The 18,154-nt window shown below is 41.6% G+C and overlaps 1 protein-coding gene across 7 annotated transcripts in view; it reads right to left on the reverse strand.

The window, feature by feature from the left end:
- ATXN1 (ataxin 1) overlaps window positions 1–18,154 on the reverse strand; it is a 533,523-nt gene that overhangs the window by 395,645 nt on the left and 119,724 nt on the right. For all 7 annotated transcript variants that reach the window (XR_007517400.1, XR_007517403.1, XR_007517401.1 and 4 more), the window contains exon 3: window positions 15,734–15,859. The gene's annotated coding sequence lies outside the window, so the exon portion shown is untranslated. The remainder of the gene's footprint in view (window positions 1–15,733; window positions 15,860–18,154) is intronic.

Below are 18,154 nucleotides of genomic sequence, written 5' to 3' on the forward strand. Positions count from 1 at the left end.
AGTAGGTGTGTTATTTCTGTGGGCACATTATTTGTGAAAAATACGGTACTCAAAAGAACTGAAAGCAGGAGCTCACACAGATATGTGTACACCAATACTCACTGCAGCATTATTCACATAAGCCAAAAAGTGGAAACAATCCAAACGTCCATCAATTGATAAATGGATAAACAAAATATAGTATATCCATACAATGGACTATTGTTCAGCCAAAAAAGAGAAATGGAATTCTGATACATAACTACAATATGGAAGAATCTTGGGATATGTTATGCTGAGTGAAGTAATTCGGACACAAATGGACAAATATTGTATGGTTCCAGTCATATGAAATATCTAGAATATTGAAATGTATGGAGACACAGACTAGTGGTGACCAGGGGCTGGCGGTAGGCGGCAATGGGGAGTTATTGTTTAATGGGTACTGGGTTTCTGTTTGGGGTGATGGAAAGTTTTGGAAATAAGTAGTGGTAATAGTTGTACGATATTAGGAATGTAATAAATATTACTGAATTATATACGTTAAAATAGCAAATTTCATGTTATATATATATATTTACCACAATATAAAAAATGTAATGCTAGAAAATAAAGTAAAATTAAGGCATTTTCAAAGTGGCATACCCAATTGGTGGTTGAGTCCTGCTGGAGACGATTCGTAATCTGTCTTGGAAGAAGCACAGCCAGAACGCTCCTTAGAAGCAAGGATGGCGAGACTTCGTCTCACATACTTTGGATATGTTATCAGGAGGGATCAGTCCCTGAAGACGGGCATCATGGTTGGTAAAGTGGAAAGTCAGCAAAAAAGAGGAAGACCCTCAATGAGATGGATTGACACAGCGGCTGCAACAATGGGCTCAAGCATAACGACGACTGTGAGGATGGTGCAGTGTTTCGTTCTGTTGTACACAGAATTGCTATGAGTCGGAACCAACTCCATGACACGTAGAAACAATAACACCAATTTAAATGCATTAAGTGGATTTAATAGTTTAGAGATCTATACTGAAGACCAATTTCATAGATCACATCCCCCACTGCCCCATAAAGCAGATGGCCACTCCAAAATCTGTCAGGTTAATAAACAGAGAATTAGGCTGAATTCACATTATATGTGTTTGTAGTTTCACTGGCCATGACCTTGACAGTTAGAACTGAACTTCCTCTTTCACTAAATGTCACCCCAATTTCAGGCTGCATTTGGAAGTAAATGCTGATCTACCTGTTGCTAAAGGATCTTTATAATAAACCTGGATTCACACAGATGGAAGAAGCAAAGGGCTGATATTAAGTATCTAGGTTTCCTGCTATGTGGATTCCCTGGGTGGTGCAAAAGGTTAATGTGCTCGACTGCTAACCAAAAGGTTGGAGGTTCGAGGCCAACCAGAGGCAATTTACAAGAAAGGCCTGGTGATCTATTTTCAAAAAATCAGCCATTGAAAATCCTGTGGAGCACAGTTCTGCTTTGACACACATCATGAGGTCACAATGAGTCGGAGTCCCCCCAGTGGCAACTGTTTTTTGTTTTTTTGATGGGCTCCTGGATATGACCACCTACCAGCCAACATCAATGGTGTCATTCAGAAAAATGCTGGTCTTGAGGACAACGGAAAATGATTTATCATCAACCTATACAAAGCAGATTAGGTCCTTCTGGGCATTGGTTCCTCTGAAAGCAACAAGATGCCAGCAAAATGACCTGAAACCAGTGGAAGAAACAGCCCTAGTGGGGACTGGAAAAGAGCAGTGGTACAATAAGGGTAGGAGGTGATGGAAAGAATGCAGGGTAGGGGTCAGGGAGCCCAGGGTTTGAATCCTAGCTTTTCCCCTTGTAAGCTGTACGACATAATCAGCCCCAGTAACCTCACCAATTATAATATCACTTAAATGTAAAAATCACATCATCTATCTTTATGATTTTTTTGTGAGGATCCAATGAGAGGAAACATGTACTGGTACAAAGGAGTCAATCCATACATTAATTAGTGTGTTTCCTCTTTAAAAACGAAGAAAAGTACAAAAAGTGTCTCCTAGGTTGGGAGTCCCTGGGTAGTGAAAACGGTTAATGTGCTCACTTGGCTACTAACCAAAAGGTCAGAGGGTAGAGTCCACCCAGAGGATCCGCAGAAAAAAGGTCTGGTGATCTACTTCAGTAAAGTTAGCCACTGAAAACCCTACGGAGCACAATTCTACTCTGACACGCATGGAGTCACCAAGAGTTGGAGCCAAGTCAACAGCAACTGGTATATACTGGCATCATTGAGTTGAAGAAGACTTTCAAATATGGTTCACTAGCATCAGCCATGATGGAGGTCCAGTGCTACTCCCTATGGGAAATGGTGTAAGATGTGTCTCTAACTCCACAGAATCTGGTGTACAATAACCACTCATTTAGTAGTTCACATTAATTCTTCTTCTTAGTAGTAGTAAATCGATCTGTCTTCCTCCCAATCTGCCATTATTCCACCTCAGACACTTTAAGCTGGAACCAAACCAATCCAGCCTTCCTCAAACACACCCTGCCTTCTCCCTTCTCCAAACCTTAGGTCACAGGCCCTTTGGTCCAGGACACCTTGCTCCCATCTCTGCCAGTTGCAATCCTACCCACGAGTCAAGGTCTAGCTCAAATAATTCCTCTGAGTCCTTGACACTCCCCTCTTGTTGATGTTAGGTGCTGTTGCATCAATTCCAACTCATAGCGACCCTCTATAACAGAGGAGAAGTGCTCCAGAGGGTTTCCTAGGCTGTAATCTTTACAGAAGCAGTTTGCCAGGTCTTTCTCCCTTGGAGCCACTGGGTGGGTTCGAAACCGCAACCTTTTGTTTAGAAGCTGAGCGGTTGACCATGGTGCCACCAGGGCTCCTTGCCACTCGCTCCCCTAACCAGACCAAATATCTCACTCCTTTGTCTTCCCACAGCATTGTCTCACCTTCCCCACCTACTGTAAACTCAGTCTGAAGGAAGGCACTGGCATAAAGTAAGTGTGGGGCACAAGTTTAGCGCTGAGTAACATCCAACTGAACTCCATGAAAGTGATATAATCATAACGGCTAACCTTTTTCTGAAAATTTTACATGCATTAACTCATTTAATCTTTACAGCCACTAGAGATGCTGCTTTATTTTTTCTTATTTCATAGATGGCTAAACTGAGACCCAAAAAGGTTGAGTAACTTGCTTAAGATTACGCAACTATTAAGTCGCAGACAGGTATTCAAACCCAGGAAGCCCGCCTCAAGCATCTACGCTCTTCAACACTCCATTATATTATTATATTGTTTCCCAGTAGCAGCATCACAGGACTTCATTAGGTACTACTTGAAAAATCTATGGTAACTGTCATCAGTCTTCTTAGGGCTGGATTTTTAGAACTTTACGCTCCATCGAGTTATTCTGTTCTGTGTTTAGATTCTCCAAATTTCACGAATCGTTCTCTTTCACAGCCTTTCTCATTGAGGTTACTATTACTTACAGACACATCTACTCATGCTAACCAACACTAGATAGCCTTACATAGCTACAGCCACAACCTCACCACACAGGCCCATATATACAGGCTGCAGAGGGCAGTTCAAGATAAGGGAGGGGAAAACCTGGTGGTGCAGTGGTTAAAAGCTGTGGCTGCTAACCAAAAGGTCAGCAGTTCAAATCCACCAGGCGCTCCTTAGAAACGCTATGGGGCAGTTCTACTCTGTCCTACAGGGTCACTAGGAGTTGGAATCAACACAATGGCAATGGGTTTGGTTTTCTGCTATGTAGGAAAGTAACTGGGGCTATAACGAAATCTGCAGTAGCCTATTGCCTTCCTGAGTGTTTGCCACTAGGTACTTAGGATGCTTCTGAGTCCTGACTCTCACAGAAGAGCAATACAACAGTCAGTAACTGGTTACTGTGGAGTCAATTACAACTCATGGCAACCCCAAGTGTGTTGGAGTAGAACTGTGCTCCGTAGGGTTTTCGGTGGCTGATTTTTCACAAGTAGATCACCAGGCCTTTCTTCCAAGGTGCCTCTGGGTGAACTCCAGATTCCAAGTTTGAGGTAAGCAGCTGAGCCTGTTAACCATTAGCACCACATAAGGACACCTCATTCACCTTAGCTATGGTACATTTCATGACAGATCTTCTCCAAAGCTGAAGGGTCAGGTTTTTTAACGAACACAGAAAAATCAGAAATGAAGCAAGGTTTTCCACTTTAAACTACAAAATGGGCAAGGATCAATTTACATGAAATACTAAAAACTGATGTGGTATTTTAATGTTTCTGAATCAGCGATCAGTCAATAAATGTTGTTGACTAATAGTTAATCCAATGATGGTTCAACTTTGTCAGGATTTTATAGGCAAGAAAACTGAAGGTTGGATAAGGATAGCATGCAAAAAAAAGTAGCAAATCTCGAACTGGAATTTCTAATTCCAATGTACTGAATCTAACTAAAACATTAATGGAAATATATATGCACAACCAATGACTGCCCTGACAGGGAACACAACAGATAGCCCCTGAGGGAGCAGGAGAGCAGTGGGATGCAGACCCCAAATTCTCATAAAAAGGCCAGACTTAATGTTCTGACTGAGACTAGAAGGACCCCAGTGGTCATGGCCCCCAGACCTTCTGTTGGCCCAGGAGAGGAACTATTCCCAAAGCCAACTCTTCAGACAGGGATTGGACTGGACAATGGGATGGGGAGGGATGCTGGCGAGGAGAGAGCTTCTTGGATTAGGTGGACACTTGAGACTATGTTGGCATCTCCTGTCTGGAGGGGAGATGAGAGGGAAGAGGGGGTTAGAAGCTGGTGGAATGGACACGAAAAGACAGAGTAGCTGTCTCATTAGGGGGAGAACAATTGGGAGTATGTAGCAAGGTGTATGTAAATTTTTGTGTGAGAGACTGACTTGATTTATAAACTTTCACTTAAAGCAAAATAAAAATTAATGTATATATATATACATAAAATTCTATAAGATGGGGACAGTGATGGACCAGTGGTAGCATTCTCACTATCCATGCAGGAGACCCAGGTTTGATTTCTGGAGAATGCACCTCAGGCGCAACCTCCACCCACCTGTCAGTGAAGACTAACTTGTATGCTGCTATCTAATGCTCAACAGGTTTCAGCAGAGCTTCCTGACAAAGACAGAGTCGGAAGAAAGGCTTGGAGATCTACTGCCAAATATAAGCCAGTGAAACCCTAGGGATCACAACGGTCTAATCCATAACCCATCATACAACATTTAGTTTCATTGTGTATGGCGTTGCCATGAGTCTGGCGCCAACTCAAGGGCAGCCAGCAACAACAGCATATCATAATATATAGTATTTAACAATCTTCCCCCATTGTCAAAATATTACTGATTCTAACTTACTGAATCTAACAAAAAGATTAATAGAAAAAAACATATACATAATACTGTAATATATGATATTTAAACATCTTCCCCTTATGTCTAAATATTAACTAAAAAGATGTTGAACATGCTTCACGTTTAACATGCTCTACAAAATCCCATTCTGAACTACTTGCTCACGTTTATAAAAGATGATTTTTTTCTAGTGGCATTTTTTTTGTTTTGTTTTTGTTTATATTTTCTTTGTTACTGCAGTTGTTGAGAATATACATAGTAAAACACACACCAATTCAGCAGCTTCTATATGTACAGTTCAGTGACACTGACTACATTCAAGTTGTGCAACCATTCTCACCCTCCTTTTCTGAGTTGTTCCTCCCACACTAACGTAAATTCACTGCCCCCTTAGACTCCCATCCAATCCCTCGAGTTACTGTTGTCAATTTGATCCCATATAGATAGTTCTTAAAAGAGCATAATGCCCAAGGCATCTTTTTTATCTACTGGCATTTTTAACACGTGATATTAAAAAACATCCCACTCTTGCCTTTGAAAAAAACTTCTGAGGGCACTAAATAAATTTTGGAGATGACTTCCCGTTTTATTTAAGCAAAGTTTTGTTTTGTTTGCTATTTTAATCAAACAGAATTCTTAGAAATGAAAAAAAAAAAAAAGGAACAAGTATATACTCCTAGAGCAGAATAAATAGCCTCTCAGAACTGAAAATGTTACATCAATCCTTTAATGTTATCCAGTCTTGGCTTTTTTAATTTCCTTAAGAAAAAAATACCACAAAATCACGTAACGTTGCCAGCACTGGATATGTCATTTATGTGGATTTCTGATTGGCCCATATTATTGTGCATGGCATTAAACAGTTAAGAAAGCAATTTCTAGGAACTTCACAAATATGGCTTCCGAGAAGCTAAAGTGATTCTAGCCAATGATAGAATGTTCTAATGTCAAAGATTCACGCTAGTATTTTAGTTAGTTAAAATCATCTGGTGTTGAATCCAACCATTTTTGTAATAACTCTTTTAATTAAAAGCATTTACTTTTTGTAATTTTCGTGAACATTAATTAGCACTAAAACATTTTTAATATCCTTAATTGAAGGATTATTTGTATATTTCTAGATGAGTTCCTCCTTTCTTTCTTTTTCTGTATTCATTAAGCTTTATTATGGAGCCCTGGGGGAGCAGTGGTTAAGAATTCGGCTGCTAACCAAAAGGTCGGCAGTTGGAATCCACCAGCCACTCCTTGGAAACCCTATGGGAGCAGTTCCACCCTGTCTTATAAGGTTGCTATAAGTCAGAATCAACTGGCTGGCAAGGGGTTAATTATGTGTAGAAATGGGCTTGATATCTGGACTACAAGACTTCAAATAAACTAATCTCTGCCCTAATGAACCATCCACAGAGATAGCCACATAAACAGAGAACTGCAAAAGGCATTAATAACACAGCAAGAAGACGTATTTCAATTAGGCCTCAAGGAATGAGTAGGTGTTCACCAGGTAAAGAAATAGAATTTCATGCTGAAAAACCAACATAAAGAAAGGCATGGTTATTAAAATATAGGACATTTAGAAGAAATGTAGTAGTATGGGCATATGGGAGGGATGGGGGAGTACAGAGTGGGAGATGAGATTTAAACAGTAAATTGACAAGGGATTTATAGAGGCCTTGAATGTCATGCAAGGAAGTTGAGATTTTATCTTGTAGAGACTGGGAAGCTAACAAAACCCTTTTCATTTCATCATATTCATTCATCACTATGGAAAATACTAAAGAAGAATTATTTTTATTAAAAAAAAGTACCAATCCCTCTAACACTAAACACATCTTCATTTTTGCTTTTTTTCCTTCTAGTCTTTGTTGACAGGCACATATTTTTACCGTTACTTCATAACTGTGCAACTGTGAAGTATGAATCTTATAAAAAAAAAAAATTTTTTTTTTTTTTTATGAATCTTATACTTAACATTAAATCACATACATTTTTTCATATTCTCACATCCTATCAAGGGTTTTAGAGTATTGGAGCAGTTCAACCACATCTTTTCTTTGGCAAAATAATTCTTGAAATAGTAGGATGAATGCAATGCAGGGAGAAAAGGCTTAAGCAAGAACACTCTTTAGGAAGCCAGTGCGGTAGTCCAGGCAAGTGATACTAAACACCTAACATAGGACAGAGGCAAGAGAAGAGAGAAGAGTGGGTAGACAGAATATTTAAGAGGTAAAACTAAGAAGCATGTGGTCAAGGGCTGAAGACTAAAGAAGAGAAGGCATGCATCATCAATGAATGGCTGATTGGTGATGCTATTAAGAAGAACAAAATCGGCTGCCACGGAGTCAGCTCCACCTCACGTGTGTCAGAGTAGAACTGTGCTCTACAGCGTTCTCAATGTCTGATTTTTTTTGGAAGTAGATCACCAAGTTTTTCTTTCAAGGCACCTCTGGGTAGACAAGAACCTCTAACCTTCTAGTTAGCAGCCAAGCTCGTTAACCGTTTGCACCACCCCACCCAGGGACTCCTTAAGAAAAACAAGGAACCCATAAAGGATAATGATACCTTTAGGTTTAGACACACGTTTAAGGTATTTATATAATATCCAACTGGGAGAAAGTTGGAAGTAATAATCTCATGCTCCAAAGAGGAAGACAGATAAATGTTAGTTATTCATGCCAAATTATTAATGTCACCATGATGGTGGCTGAGCCTCCAGGGGGATCATGCGCAGTACTGAACTCTCGTTAAGTTTCAGCTTTTACTCCAACCATGTGCCAACACGGCAGTTTAGCTGGGAGTTCTTTTGATGCCCAGCAAACACCACCCTTCAAAGCTCTCAAGTTGTCACCAAGAAAGGGAACCTACTAAGTAAATCAACGTGTGTTTTGATGATGCCTATTATAAGAAAATTCACTCCATTTCCTGAACTGGTGTGGTTTACTCACCACCACACCAAACCACATTGCTCCTCTGAAGGTCTGATGTGCTTATTATTAGCCCGTGCTAACATCAGCAAGACAAGCAAGTTACAACGCGTTTAACAGAAGGCATTCTTTGTACTGCTTTACAGAACACCGGCTTAGGTGGAAGGAACCAAATTCCTCTAAGCTGGAAAACATTCACAGAGCTTTCAAATGATAGCCTTTAGTGAGAATACTGTGCCGGCTCCCTTCTTACGGACATCTGCCTTCCAAAAGCAGAGCCTATGATTTAGGTTGCCATTTGGAAATCCTGCCTGCCGTCTCCACTATGCACGTTAAACAATGCAAGCGGCACAGACAAACGCTCTTTCAGAACCAGTTTTTCTCTTTCCCAACCCTGGATGGCTACAAGAAAGCAAATATTCCATGTACCACTTCATTGCTGATTGCTGTTGAGTCAACTCTGGCTCATAGCAACCCTACAGGACTGAGCAGAACAGCCCCACAGGGCTTCCTAAGCTATAACCTTCACAGGAACAGATCACCAGGACTTTTCTCCCGAGGAGCTGCTGGTAGGTTTGAACAGCCAACCTGTTGGTTAGCAGCTAAGCAATTAACGTCTGCACCACCAGGGCTCCTGAAGACCTCCAAAACAGCAATGCCCGCATGCGGTGTTTCACCTAAATCACACACTTTATCATTTCTTTAGATTTGTCCATGGTTATTCCTCCACCTGAAAATCTTTAAAGAAGGTTCAAGGACACTTACATAAACAAATGTGCAATTCTATTCTGGAGCTGAGAGTCTGTGCACTTGTTTTACCAAAGCAGGCCTCATCCCTACCCACCCAAGAGAAAGAACCTACACAGAGGACAATCTAGGAAGATCTTCAAGAAGCACATACTAAGAATCTCATTTCCCCTTAACATTGTTTTGGGTATCACCATGGTTTTGTTTTTAGTTGTTTTTTGCTTGTTTTTTTTGTTTGTCTTTGCTTAGCTGAGAATATGAGAAAAGGCCCGCTCCCAAACCACTCTCTTCTGCCTTTCTGGTTTCCAAAGCTTCTGAAGTCAAAATTAGATAGAGGCCCAGGGGATGACGCTTCCCTTTCACCACACTGGAACATGTCTTTTAGCACCACCTTAACTCAGGCTTGACACAACTTCTCTAAGTAAAACTGTGACTATGCCATAGTCCCCAAAAAGAAAGAAAGCTGCAAAAAATTTTTAAATGCATTTTTAATGGTTATCTTAACCACTAATAAATTTCCTAATTGTTGTTGTTGTTAGGTGCCTTCAAGTTGGTTCCAACTCATAGAGACCCCGTGCACCACAGAACAAAACACTGCCCTGTCCTGAGCCATCCTTACAATCGTTGTTATGCTTGAGCCCACTGTTGCACCCACTGTGTCAATCCACCTCGTTGAGGGTCTTCCTCTTTTCCGCTGACCCTGTACTTTGCCAAGCATCATGTCCTTCTCCAGAGACTGATCCCTCCTGACAACATGTCCAAAGTATGTAAGATACAGTCTCGCCCACTCTTGCTTCCAAGGAGCATTCTTGTTGAACTTCTTCCAAGACAGATTTATTCATTCTTCTGGCAGTCCATGGTATATTCAATACTCTTCGCCAACACCACAATTCAAAGGCGTCAATTCTTCTTCGGTCTTCCTTATTCATTGTCCAGCTTTCACATGCTTATGATGCGATTGAAAATACCATGGCTTGGGTCAGGCACATCTTAGTCTTCAGGGTGACATCTTTGCTCTTCAACACTCTGAAGAGGTCCTTTGCAGCAGATTTACCCAGTGTGATGTGTCTTTTGATTTCTTGACTGCTGCTTCCATGGCTGTTGATTGTAGTTACAAGTAAAATGAAATCCTTGACAACTTCAATCTTTTCTCCGTTTATGATGTTGCTCACTGGTCCAGTTGTGAGGATTTTTGTTTTCTTTACGTTGAGGTGCAATCCATACTGAAGGCTGTGGTCTTTGATCTTCATTAGTAAGTGCTTCAAGTCCTCTTCACTTTCAGCAAGTAAGGTTGTGTCATCTGCATAACACAGGTTGTTAATGAGTCTTCCTCCAATCTTGATGCCCCATTCTTCTTCATATAGTCCAGCTTCTCGGATTATTTGCTCAGCATACAGATTGAATAGGTATGGTGAAAGGATACAACCCTGATGCACACCTTTCCTGACTTTAAACCACTCAGTACTCCCTTTTCTGTCCGAACAACTGTCTCTTGATCTATGTAAAGGTTCCTCATGAGCACAATTAAGTGTTCTGGAATTCCCATTCTTCGCAATGTGTCTGTTGGTTTGTTGTACTGTGGGGGCTTGCCTGTTGCTGTGATGCTGGAAGCTATGCCACCAGTATTCAGATACCAGCAGGGTCACCCATGGAGAACAGGTTTCAGCTGAGCTTCCAGACTAAGACAGACTAGGAAGAAGGACCCAGAAGTCTACTGAAAAGCATGAGCCAGTGAAAAGCTTACGAATAACATTGGAACATTTCCTAATTACACCACTGTTTTACTTGGTAGGTTAGCTAGCCTTCCGTGGGTTCTTCAGTTTGGTTTTAGACTTGAACTAGCCGTCAGATCCCTTAACCAGGGTTGGAACCACCAGCAAGGGCATTCAAGAGTTGCACCAGAAGCAACAACACCCTGAAAATCTCTTCTGGGGAATCCAATCCAGGCTTGCCCTTGCTGGAGCAAGAGGAGAAGGGAAGGCAGGCAGGAGGCCAAGTGTCACAGTTGCAGTCGGTCAGCATCAGATTCAAATCCAGAATCAGCCTCCGCCACTGGAGGTGCTTTGAAGTGTGTCCACTGCAGCTTAACTTTATCCATTTTAGTGACGGGACTGCTCTCCTGCCACCAAAACTGACAACCTGCAAGTCCTAACAACCTGAAGAAATGGCATGCAAAACAAACTGCAGACAGCAGTAGGCGTGTCTTTGGGAGCTGAGGATAAAGCACATAGGTTACTGCAGTCCTGCCCCCACCCTCAGATCCTTCTCCAGGCCTGGTACCCTAGTCCAAAGCTCCCAGCAGTCCTGCTATGCCACACTCAGCCAGGGGCTACTCCCACCTCTAGGGACAAAAAGAGTCAGTGGCCGAGGAGAGAGAGACATCTGGAAGGGTTCCAAATGAGTCTCCATTCCAGGCCTAGTGGGATTACTCTCCATGTCCAGGTAAAACCCAGGTTTCTCAGGGTTCATAGAATATGCTGGCCCATATGTTGAAAGGGCCAGACAACTGAAGAGCAAATGTAACCATTATGGTTTGATGCCTCTGACAACAACAAGCAAATATTTCCTGAGCACCTGTTATGTGCTCAGTCCTGGGCCCTCTGCTGCAGGTAAGGAGGCAGACAGAGGGATACTCAAGTAGTCTCTGACGGTTGTTCCCGACTCAGTGAGCAAAACAGTTGCCTGACTACAACTCAACAACAAAAAGACACGCAATTCAATTAAAAAGCAAGCAAAAGGTGGCTACCACCACTGACCGTTCTGATGGGGGTCACAAATAGAATAATGCATAGGAGAAAAATGTGGAGCAGAACTCAACTCTTTAAAAAAAAAAAAAAAAAAACAGACAAACTGGAACAGTAGAGAACAGTGAACTTCCTGAGACTATTGCCCTGAGACACTTTTTATGCCTAGAGCCGAGCCTATCCCCAGAGATCGCCCTTTAGTGAAACAGTAGAGTGCCACACAAAATAAATAAAGGATATTACCCGTAAGATCGGTGCTCTACTTTAAAACCACCTGTGTGAGACCAAAAGGTCAGCAATTACTCAAAAGCAAAGATGAGATGATATGGGGGCAGGAAAAACTGGAGCACAGTACTGAAAATGGAACAAATAGAACGCAATTAAAGAGAATGTTGACACCTTGTGATAAATGTAGCAAATGCCACTCAACGATTTGTGCACAGGGCCCAATTTGGTAAACTTTCACTAAAAATTCAATGAAATATTATTTTTAAAAATGGGTTGAACAGACATTTTTCCAAAGAAGATATACAAATGGCCAATAGGCCTATGAAAAGATGTTCGACATCATTAATCATTTTTGTCGTTATTGTTGTCTGCCACTGAGTCAATTCCGACTCGTAGCAACCCTATATGACACAATAGAACTGCCCTACGGGATCTCCAAAACTGTTATCCTTGGGAGTGGGAATAGATTGCCATTTCTTTTCTCCCATGGAGCCAATGATTGGGTTTGAACCGAAGACCTTTCAATTAGCAACTAAGTGCTTAACCATTGCACATAGAGAAATGTAAACCAAGAGCACAATGGCATACCCTTTCATCCCCACTAGTATGGCTGTTATCAAAATAATGTGGACATGGAGAAACTGGAACCCTCATCCCCTGCTGGCAGGGTTGCAAAATGGGAAACACTTTGGCAGGTCCTCAAACAGTTAAACATAGAATTACCTTATGGCCCAGCAATTCCACTCCTAGGTATGTACCCAAGAAACTGGAAAGGAGCAACTCAAATATGTGTACACCAACGTTCACTGTAGCATCATTCACAATAGCCAAAAGGTAGAAACAACCCAAGTGTCCATCAGCTGAGGAACTGATAAACAAAATGTGGTCATAATGGAATATTACTCAGCCTTAAAGAGAAATGATGTCCTGATACATGCTACAACATGGATGAACCTTGAAAACATCATGCTGAGTGAAATAAGTCAGGCACAAAAAAGGGCAAATATAGTATGATCCCACTTATACAAAATAACTAGAATAGGCAAATGCATAAAGACAAGAGTTTTTTGGTAGTTGCCAGGGGCTGGGAAGTGGGAAGAACAGCGAGTTGTTGCCAGAGGGTCTGAGTCTAGTAACAGGAGACGTCTTCAGATGGAGAGCGGTGACAGGTACGCAACATGGAGAATATAATTAACGTTGCTCAATTGTACATTTAAAAATGACTAAAATGGCAACTTTTTTGTATTCTATGTTTCACTGCAATAAAATTTAAAAACAGAGTCATCGAATCTAGAGTTGCTATCTCTGCAATTTTAATATACCCATCCAGGTGATTCTGAAGCAGGAAGTCCTCAGCCTAGCTCACCCCTGAGAAGCACTGCTTTGTGATCTGATTCCTGCCCTCAAGCAGTTGCAATCCAGATGAGGTAATGACAAACACCCAGCAAGAGATTTTTTTAAACCACCAAATTATATGATGCAGACTCTGAATGCTATAAGCGTTCTGAAAGAGAGGCCAATCAGTGACCCACATCTCCTGATTGAGCGTGATAAGGTGGCTTTCACATACAGCACAAATGAAGATGAAGGCGAGGGTAGAAGGCCTTCAACAAACAGGTAAAGATGCTGATTATAGGGACGGTTGCCGGAAATCCTGGCGGCGTAGTGGTTAAGTGCTACAGCTGCTAACCAAAAGGTCAGCAGTTCGAATCTGCCAGGTGCTCCCTGGAAACTCTACGGGGCATTTCTACTCTGTCCTATGGGTTCACTATGAGTTGGAATCCACTCGATGGCAGTGGGTTTGGTTTTTTTTTTTTTAAGGACACCTAGAGAACCATAAAACTGGCATTTCCAGATAAAACCGTTTGAATTTTCATTCTCATACGGCATTCATGTGGTTTCCTGCACTTCATCATTTAACATTTGTAAGAGAAAAAAAAAAAGAAATGCATTCTGAAACCCAAATAGTGTACCACTCATAAGCAGACAGCCAGCTGCCACCAAGAGTGACATCTGAGCATCCTTTAAAGGGCCCCTCACAGCTCAGCTTCAGAAAGGGGACATTTTGTAAGGAAGAAAGACAAAATAAATTCCGTTCAATGTAAAACAAAGTTTGGGGCTCCACAGGATTAAAGGTCTGGCAGATAACCAGTAACAAAGTGACAGCAGAGAGGTGGAAACATTTAGATCTCCTACAGAAAAAAAAAAAAAACACAATTATTCAACACGTGCCTATCTCTTTTACTTGAATATAAAATTCACAAGATGCTGTGTCATTTTTTTTTTTATGTTAAGAGGGAAGAAATTATTAACCACAGAAACCGAAATTCCTCCTTGACCGAAGGACTGGTTAATGGGACCAGTGCTGGGCAGGGAGAAGAGAGCCGCCAGGTACCTGGCCCCTTTCTTCCACACTGGCTGGAACAATTGGCCCCTCTACAAAACAAGACTTGCCAAGGACACACAATATACTCGACTGAACAAGAGTTAAAGGGGATAATTATTTAACCGATTTCACTACAGTAAATTATAGAATTTGGTATTTACAAGAGACCATCGAGAACATCTAGGTACGTGCCCACATTTTTTTACCGATGACTCATTGCAAGAAAATGAGTAAGTTGTCCACGGTCACAAAGATAGTTGGGGCAGAACTGGGCTTCCATCTGAGGACTCTATTTTCAGGAAATACAATGAACCAGGCTGATAAACCACCACCCGTCTGTCGGTTTGTCATACGGTGGTGGCTTCCGTGCTGCTATGCTGCCAGAAGCTATGCCACCAGGATTTCAAATACCAGCAGGGTCACCCAAGGTGGACTGGTTTCAGCAGAGCTTCCACATTATAATGGAGTAGGAAGAAAGGCCTGGAGACCTACATTCAAAAGTTGGCCAACGGAAACCTTACAGATCACAACAGAACACTGTCCAACTTGCTTGTCTGGACACGTCATCAGGAGACATCAATCACTAGAGGAGGACATCATGTTTGGTGAAGCAAAGGGGCAGTGAGGGCACAGGAGGCCCTCAGTGAGATGGACGGCTACAATAGCTGTAACCATGGCCTCAAACATGCTGGCCATTGTGAGGATGACACAGGACCAGAGCAGACTCAACAGTGGCTACAATAACAGGCCGAGAAAACCTCCTTGGAAGTTCACATAATTGGGGTGTATAGTTTATAATTTATTTATAACCCATTTATCATTTCGAGTATAAGTATTTGAATTCCAACCCCCAAACCAAGATCATCCATCAGGGGGATCATATTTCATTAAAAGGTACTACATAAATGTTTGTTGATGGGATCTGAAAACTCACAAAGCTTCTCACCTTGGCCATTCCAATACTCACCACAGCTTAACGAGTTTGCCACCAGATTGAATCCACTCTGTGATTAATCCCTTATGCTTTCTGGAAACTGTGTCTTGTTTGTTATTTGTGTGTTTAGTTGTTTGGGTGTTTTGGATTTTTTCTCCCTTTTTGGTGTTTTTCTATCCACAAACATGTTCTACTCAGATCCTACTATTTTGCAAATTTCAGAAACAAACGCGCTAAGTAAATTTAGTGGCTCCCTTGGCTCTCAATGACTAGAACAACATTTTCTCAAACCTCCTTTTGCTTGAACTGTAAAGAGATAGCTCTGCACTTGAATAAAATGTCCCAGGACACCAAATAAATGACAACTGATGAAACTGAACGCTAAGGAATGCCAAGTCCTTCGGACGACTTACCAAAAACCATTTGTGTTTCAAGACCATTCAGAGAGGCTGAAGTCCACTCTCTCTCTCTTGCTCGTGATCCGTAACAGCACTACTTCTGAGGCCTCAGAATAAACGTTCTCATTATGCTCCAGTATGCTGCAGCAAAACAAAACAAAACACCGAGTCAGAATGAAAATGCCACTTCAAGCAGTTAGTGGAGAGTTCAGGGGAAATCCCTGGCTTTTCTCAAATGCACATTTTACAACCTCAAACAAGCATATTAACTACCAGGGTGGAGGTATCGCACAACTGATCTCCACGCGGTGTCCTAAAATACAGGCGGTTGGGAGGAAGGGGGAGCAAAAAAGAAAGAAAACAAAGCACCAGGCTGGGGTAGGTGATGCATCTTGAAAAGTATAATATACACCACTGGGAATTTGCTTGCAGCATTTCAAATTTACTAATCGGAATAAGTAAATACAGAAGAATTCGTGACATTTAAATGATTAAAGACTCTGAAGTACAGTTATCAAGGGCAGAAAGCAGAGAAAAAGTGTTTCAAACTAGAATTCATCTGATTCTGTCCATTAAAGACTCTGACTACTGGTTGAGCTGCCATCTTTCCCCTAATTAAAGAGATAGTAAGATGGAAACCCTGGTGGCGTAGTGGTTAACAGCTACAGCTGCTAACCAAAAGGTCGGCAGTTCAAATCCACCAGGTGTTCCTTGGAAACCCTATGGGGCAGTTCTACTCTGTCCTATAGGGTCACTATGAGTTAGAATCGACTTGATGGCAACGGGTTTTTTTTTTTTTTTTTAAGATGGAGTAAAAAAGGTAAAGTGTAAGAACAGGGCAGGTCATTGATGGGTTTCAGTTGTCTGAACTCTTGACAAATCTTGATAAACACTTCCTCCACCCAAGTGTAAAAAGCTATAGTTATTTTATACACTGAATTTCAAATGAACGGCTAAAATATGCATGCCTGTTTACCCCCACTCCCAGCAGCTGATAAAGCCTACACTTTTTTTTTTTTTTTGGAACAGCGTGTGACAAGGTCGCTCTGGAGAGCTCTCTTGTGCAGTTGGGACTTTATAGCACTCACTTGTCAGGGGCTGTTGGTCTAACCTCTAATGCGTACTTAAATCCACCCCACTGTTTGTCTTTTGGCAATGGCCAGTGGAGGGTTTGGAAAGAGTCCTACGTCCTTTTTTAAAATCTTTTCTTTATGAGCTCCTCCTCATCTGTTGTGAAAGCCCATCAGAAGCTTGTCGTCGTCCAGTTATTCCACACTGCACCTATGATTTTAAATCTCAATCAATCACTGAAGGTCCTGGGCAATCACTAAAGATCTCATCACCAAGCAATTCAGTTTTGAGAGAGAGGACTAACTTTTATGCCTCACAATGTTGCTGTCCCTGGGTGGTGCAAACGGGTAAGGTGCTTGGCTGCTAACTGAAAGGTTGGAGGTTCGAGTCCACCCAAAGGTGTGTCGGAAAAAAGGCCTGGTGATCTACTATTGAAAACCCTATGGATCACAGTTCCACTCTGACACAAATGGAATCAGAATCAACTCCACGGCAACTGTGGGTTTTTGTTTGTTTGCCTGTTTTAGGTTGCTGTGTCAATAGCCAGTTCTTTGGAAGCCTTCTGAAGCTATTATTTTATGGAATAATCGACTTTTTAAAAAAGAGTTTTAGGGGTTGTGTATACCTGTAGTTAAATTCATGTGGCCACTTACAACTTTTGAGGAGGAGGAGAAAGCTTCTCTTGATTAATGTTTAAACAAGCGACTCGAGTTTAACACCACTGTAGTATCTTCAGTCTAACTGAAAGAGCAGCTGCCTGAAAGTGGCAATGCCTTCTTTATTTTCTTGATGCGCTCAATCCCCACAGAAAGTGGGGTTGTAACGGTTTTATTAGTTCTCTGAGCAGTTTTCATGAAATGTAACTCAGCTCCCACTCAAATGTGTAACAGTAACAGATTGATACAAATCAACATAAGCCAGGAAGTTCAAAGCATGACAAGCTGCCTTTAGTTCACAGGCTTGGTACAAACAGAATGTGGACAAAGGAGGAGGATTTAAAGTAAGCCCACTGCGTTGGAGAGAGATGCTGACGAAGAGTGAGCTACTTGTATCAGGTGGACACTTGAGACTGTGTTGGCATCTCCTGTCTGGAGGGGAGATAGGAAGGTAGAGAGGGTTAGAAACTGGCAAAATTGTCACGAAAGGAGAGACTGGAAGGAGGGAGCAGGCTGACTCATTACGGGCAGATAAGTGGGAGTATGAAGTAAGGTGTATATAAGCTTATATGTGACAGACTGACTTGATCTGTAAACGTTCACTTAAAGCGCAATGAAAATTATTTTAAAAAATAATAATAAAAATAAAGTAAGCCCACTGCAAGTTATTGTCTGGCATCAATCTTCGTTTACTAAAAATAAATTGCTG

This window comes from Elephas maximus, chromosome 1 (genome assembly GCF_024166365.1).
Source record: "Elephas maximus indicus isolate mEleMax1 chromosome 1, mEleMax1 primary haplotype, whole genome shotgun sequence".
Lineage (NCBI taxonomy): Eukaryota > Metazoa > Chordata > Mammalia > Proboscidea > Elephantidae > Elephas > Elephas maximus.